The sequence below is a fragment of the Cupressus sempervirens genome, chromosome 5, assembly GCF_028749045.1.
Source record: "Cupressus sempervirens isolate cs-2001-9-10 chromosome 5, ASM2874904v1, whole genome shotgun sequence".
In the NCBI taxonomy this organism is placed as follows: domain Eukaryota; kingdom Viridiplantae; phylum Streptophyta; class Pinopsida; order Cupressales; family Cupressaceae; genus Cupressus; species Cupressus sempervirens.
In genome coordinates this window covers 400,874,022-400,880,021 of record NC_143122.1, presented here as the reverse complement: position 1 = coordinate 400,880,021, position 6,000 = coordinate 400,874,022, and the positions used below count along the sequence as shown (strand labels likewise).

The following is a 6,000-nucleotide window of genomic DNA, read 5'->3' as shown; positions in this document are numbered from 1 at the left end:
TATGTACCAACTTTTGGTGCCTTCTACATTAAAGAAACCTATTTTGAAGATATTTCCTTGTACCAAGAAACCTTTTGGATAGAGAATTGCCTATCAATTGAGTCAATCATTTCTTTTCAATTTATATAATATGTTCTATTGAAACACACATTAATTACCTCTTTTGGCTGTTATAATTAGATGCCCCAGTCTTCCGAGGGTGACCTTGATGGCAACCCCCCCTATGCTTGTTTGGGGCACAAACATAAGTGTTCAAGATGTCAATCAAGCAGTTCAGCACTTTCTGAGGAATTTTAGGGATGATCCTTCAGACCTTGAGGGGAAATACATGAGGCTCTTGGAACAGGTTCAAATTTGTCCCTGCTAGCTTCTTATGGTTACCATCTAGTCTCATTTCAAATTATTGGTTGAGCACATTTTCTTTTGTATTCACTTCATTTAGTTGATTTCTCGTTTAGACAATGGAAGTCGAAGGTGATTTGCTGAATATTGATGCAATGAACATCTTCGAATATGATGAAGACCTTTATGGAAAGATGGTCAGATATCCTCTTAAATTTCTTGCCATTTTTGACATTGTATTGATGGATGTAGCTGTTCACCTCAAGCCTTTGTGGGAGAAGCACATACAGGTGACTGAATTGTATTTTTGGAAAAATATGTTTTGTCAGTTAGTATGTTTTCATTTAATGACTTTTTTTTTATAGATTTTATTTATTTATGCACATAAATATGCCTCAGACTTACATATAACTGCCATTGCATTCAGGCAAGAATATTCAATCTTAGAGATACAGTTAACATGCAAGATCTGAATCCATCAGGTAGGTAATGCTTTTTAAAGTTACGTCTTCATTGTTCAATGCTATTTGAAAAATCTAATAAGGGGGTTTTTTTGTCTTTGAAATCTAGATAATGAGAAGATGGTTTCAGTCAAAGGAATGATAATTCGGTGTAGCTCAATTATACCATAAATCAAAGAAGCATTCTTTAGGTGCCTTGTTTGTGGATATGCTCCAGCACCAATACTTTTTGATAGAGGTAATTCGTTGGATTGTAATTGAACTCTTAATACAAAAATTAATTGTGTCTTCATTGTATGTTATGTTTGTTTCTCAATTCTATTTTGCATAAACTGTGGCAGAGAATCTATGGCTTTAAATAGATTCATGCTTATGAAAGTGATCTCATAAGCTTTTAGATTCCAGGATTTTGCAAATAAGATCTTACTCCTTATTGTGACATGGCCACTGTTGATCTGCTCTTTGTAACCTTAATTGGAACTAATAGGACACCATACATGAGGTTCTTCTCACATTGAGATGTTTGCTTGATGAAAGCTATATATGAGAGAAAAAAAATTTAGTGTGAAAAAATCCCTGTATGAGAACTTTCACACCAAATTTTATTCTCATATTCCATGAGAATCTTCTACTGAATAAGTAGATAAGCAGATAAGCTGATAAGCTGATTGTAAGGCTGCAAGAAATGCTTGATGCCATTCCAGAGGGGGAAATCTTGCACACTATTAGCTTGTTGATGCACAACAAACTTGTTGATGCGGTCAAACCTGGTGATCAAATCGAGGTGTGTCTGACATTACATGATATACGAATTCTACACTCATTTTTATTTCCAAGTGTTAGCATTTGAAGGTTAACATTGGTTTTTTTTTTGTAGGTTACTGGGATTTTTAGAGCATGACAGTTAGAGTGGGACCAAACCAAAGGATTGTGAAATCTCTATTTAAAGCAAATATCTCAAGCCTATCTTAGTCCATTTAAGTTGGAAATGAGGACCCTAATGTTGTATTCTATGATTTCTAATTCTAATTTGTAAATCATTTGCTGGTGCAGACCTACATTGATTGCCTTCATCTGAAAAAGGTAGACAAGACAAGATTGTGAGCTGAAGATCCAATGGAACGTGATACCAATAGTGATAGTTTCACCTCTTTTCAAGAGGGTGATATGTCACCAGCTGATTATGAAGCTAAGGTATAAACTCATACTTTTAACCTTTTGTATATAACATGAATTTTGCAAGCTCTAAAATTGAATTTTGACTACCAATTTCCAAATTGAGAAGTTGAAAGAACTATCTCGCATGCTCGATATCTATGAGAGGCTAACCAGGTCCTTAGCTCCGAGTATTTGGGAGCTAGAAGATGTAAAGAAATGGCTCTTGTGCCAGGTATCTTTCTTTGCATTCATGTTCGATTAATTGGTAATTTTTTGCATGTTCTTTGAACCATATGTTAACCATTATGCTTCTTAAATAGCTTTTTGGGGGAACTGCAGTAAAACTAGCTTCAGACGCTACTTTTCGTGGTGATATCAACATCCTGCTTGTTGGGGATCTAGGTACGAGTAAGTCTCAACTACTTCAGTATGTACATAAGTTGGCTCCTCAAGGCATTTATACAATCATGGAAGCTCTACAGTTGGTTTGACTGCTTATGTATCAAAGGATCCTAAAACTAGTGAAACAATAAGTTATTAACTCAATCTGTTGATCATTGAGCTCTTTGGGCTGCCTGCTTCCCCATTGCCACCTATCAATTTATTCTATATAAACTGCTTATTTCTTTGAACTCAACAGGTTCTAGAAAGTGGAGCATTGGTAATGAGTGATAGGGGTGTTTGTTGCATAGACGAGTTTGACAAGATGTCAGACAATGCTCATAGCATGTTACATGTGGTGTGATTTTTCTTCGAGCTCTTCGAATTATGTTCTTTTACTGGTTTCTTGACTTTGTAATCTATGTTGTTGGTTGACTTGTATATCAATGTCTGGTCATTCCTTTGAAGTAGGTTATGGAACAACAAATAGTGTCAATTGCAAAGGCTAGGATCATAGCATCTCTGAATGCAAGAACATATATTTTAGCTTGTGCCAATCCTAGTGGTTCACGCTACAACCCTAAATTGTTAGTGATTGACAATATCCAACTTCCTCCAACATTACTTTCCAAGTCGAGTATGTTTGGTTTTAGAATTCAAGCTAGAGAATTTATTTGTTGTCACTCAAGTATAAAAGAATCACAAAAAATGCCTGCAGGTTTGATTTGATCTACCTAGTGCTTGATAAAGCTGATGAACAAATGAACAGGTGCCTTGCAAGGCATCTTGTTGCATTACATTATGATGAGCCATAAGTAAGTTCTGATTTGGTCAATACTATGTAGTAATTAATGGAGGGTCCAATGACCTAATTTTTTGATGTGAACTACATTATGATTCTAGGACCAAACGCTGGATGCACTCGACCTCCCGACTCTCACTTCATATATCACTTATGCAAGACAACATATACATCCTAAGATATCTGATGAGGCAGCAGAAGATCTGATTCGTGGTTATGTTGAAATGCGTAGGAAGGGAAACTTCCCTAGTAGTAGCAAGAAGGTTAGCTCAATATATTCTCAAATTCAATTTCTATATAGTATGCTTACAAGTTACACACATGAAAAAAGTAACAGTATATCTCATACTTCTACTGAAGAATGCATCTAGATGTAGGGCAATTCTCATGTTATATTAACTTGTTCTCCTGAATGAATTGTATAGGTTATCACAATGACTCCACACCAAATTGAAAGCTTAATAAGAATAAGCGAAGTCCTCACCCGCATCAGATTCTCTGAGTGGGTAATAAAATCCTATGTAGACAAAAGTGGGTTACATTCCTAAATGTTTTAAAGCCAGATTAAGGAAATAAAAAGATATCTTACATTCCAATTCTGCAGGTTGAAAAGTGTGATGTGGCAGAATCATTTCAGCTTCTTGAAGTTGCACTTCAACAATTTGCCACCGATCATTCAACTGGTAACCATTGTGCATCTTTGGCAATGAGGATTGTCAGTTCATTTATTTGTATATTGAATGCATTATCATCACAAAATTAGTTAGCTCTGAAAGAACTATGTTAATTGGAAGCCACTGAATGCATTTGAGTGTCATGGTTACAGGGACCATTGACATGGATCTCATAAACATGGGAGTCTTAGCCAGTGAAAGAATGAGACGAGCCAATCTTATTTCATCACTGAGGATTCTTATCATGGAAAGGATGCAGGCAGGGGGACCATCAACCCATATTACCGAGGTAACATTCTTTATACTACCCTAAATACTGTTGAAAAAATTGTTGGTATGGCACCTAACCAGATATGAATGAATGCAATCATAGTTGATGGAGGAAATGCAAAAATAGGGATCCAAGGAAGTCAGCTTGAATGATGTAAGTAATTCTTTGTTGTGGGTAAATTTCAAGCTATTTCCAGCTTCATTTTCTTGGGGGAAATGAATACATTATGAGTTATGTTGTTCAATTTCAGATTCGTAATGCAATTGGAAACATTGTGAGTGAGGGGTTTGTTACAATTCATGGGGACAATGTGAAGAGGACCTGAATAAGTTTTGAGGATGATATGGCCCCTATAATAATTAGTAATGAAGTATCTGATAAGAATATGGTCAATATGTTGTGGCAAACTATTTTAATATGCCCTGAGCTTCATGCTCTATAGTACATCGATGGGTATTTTCTCTTGTAAAAAAATCCAAAAAATTGAAGGAATCCAAAGCTTGGGTGTACTATCTATGACAAAGACAACCACCGAGGTAATGATGGATATCTTATAATTCTTGCTTAGATAAGAGGATGATAATTATAAATTATGAGAATCATTGGTGTTTTGTTCTATCAAGTTTTGGAGTGAGGAAAAAGTAATTGCAATTATAAAGGTATTTTTTTTCAACCAACGTAATGGAAAAAGTTCATTTTAATGTTCACAATGACATTTTTCCTCCCCCTCTAGTTTCACGTGGTTACCTAAATATAAAGAGAATTAAATATAAAAAGAGCAATTTATTTTAATCTATATTTTAAATTAAATATAAAGAGGAAAAATTAGAATCTAATCTTGATGTAGTGATGATTCTATGGTGGTGACTTCAACAATTGAGAATGCTGAATATCATCAGTAGCTTGTCTTCCATACACACCAATGATTTCAATCATGGTACCATGAAGACTTGGTTTGCTATGAATAGCTACAAGGAAGAAACAACAAAAGTGCAGAATGTAGATGAATTTACTTGGCACAATGCATCATATGCTCTACTATGAAGCAACTACAAGATGTGCAAACACATAGCTATTAGCTATTTCTCTAGATATGATAATAAGAAGTTTTCAAGATGTAGAACATTGTTATTATAAACTTGAAGCACTTATAAGGAAAAGGGATCGAAAAAAAATGACGGCGAAGAATCATTATCAAATTGGGAAGTCATTATTCAAAATTTATGAATCAAAGGGAATCGCAGTGTACAAGATATTATAGAGGTGAATTCAAAAGCTTTATAAGAGTCTAGCAATCATGACCATGATACATCGCAAGGATAATCTCTAATAAATGCTACCCACAGTCATTTTCGAGCCAGAGAATTCAAGAAAGAATAGGGATTGTTTGAAATTACTCGAATGCAATACTGATGCAAATTCCTTCTATAGTACTGATGCAAATTTAATTTATTCAAATATATATCTACTATTTTAAATTTACAATCTGAGATTTATATGCAGTACAACTAAATGTTTCAACTAGTATACAGCCAGCCCCATCGAGCTGAAGCAATTGAGTGTCATGAATACATTCTTCATAAGAAAATATAATTAGCATGGTACATAGTTCAACTATTTTTTATAACACTCAAATTTATGTTTGAGATTACAAATTCTCTACCTGAAATCTGAATTTTTTGACAGGAAAATCAATAAAAACTGATTATCTGAGAGTCCGAGCTGTAGATCCCACCACGGCACAAGGAATTCCAGTTTATTTTTCTTCTTCAATTGACTTTCCATTGGACTAATCTCAGATTGCTCGAAACCGTTTTGCCTCCTGCAATCCAACAAAGAGTTTGTATCAAATGTAGCAAATTTATAAATAATCAAGTCATCTACACAATCATGTTCATCTCATTTCAAGAT

At 34.7% G+C, this 6,000-nt stretch overlaps 1 pseudogene; it reads left to right on the top strand.

Moving 5' to 3' along the window:
* The first annotated feature begins 234 nt into the window (after positions 1–234).
* Positions 235–4,414, top strand: LOC149556514 (DNA replication licensing factor MCM4-like; annotated as a pseudogene).
* The last annotated feature ends 1,586 nt before the right edge of the window (positions 4,415–6,000 follow it).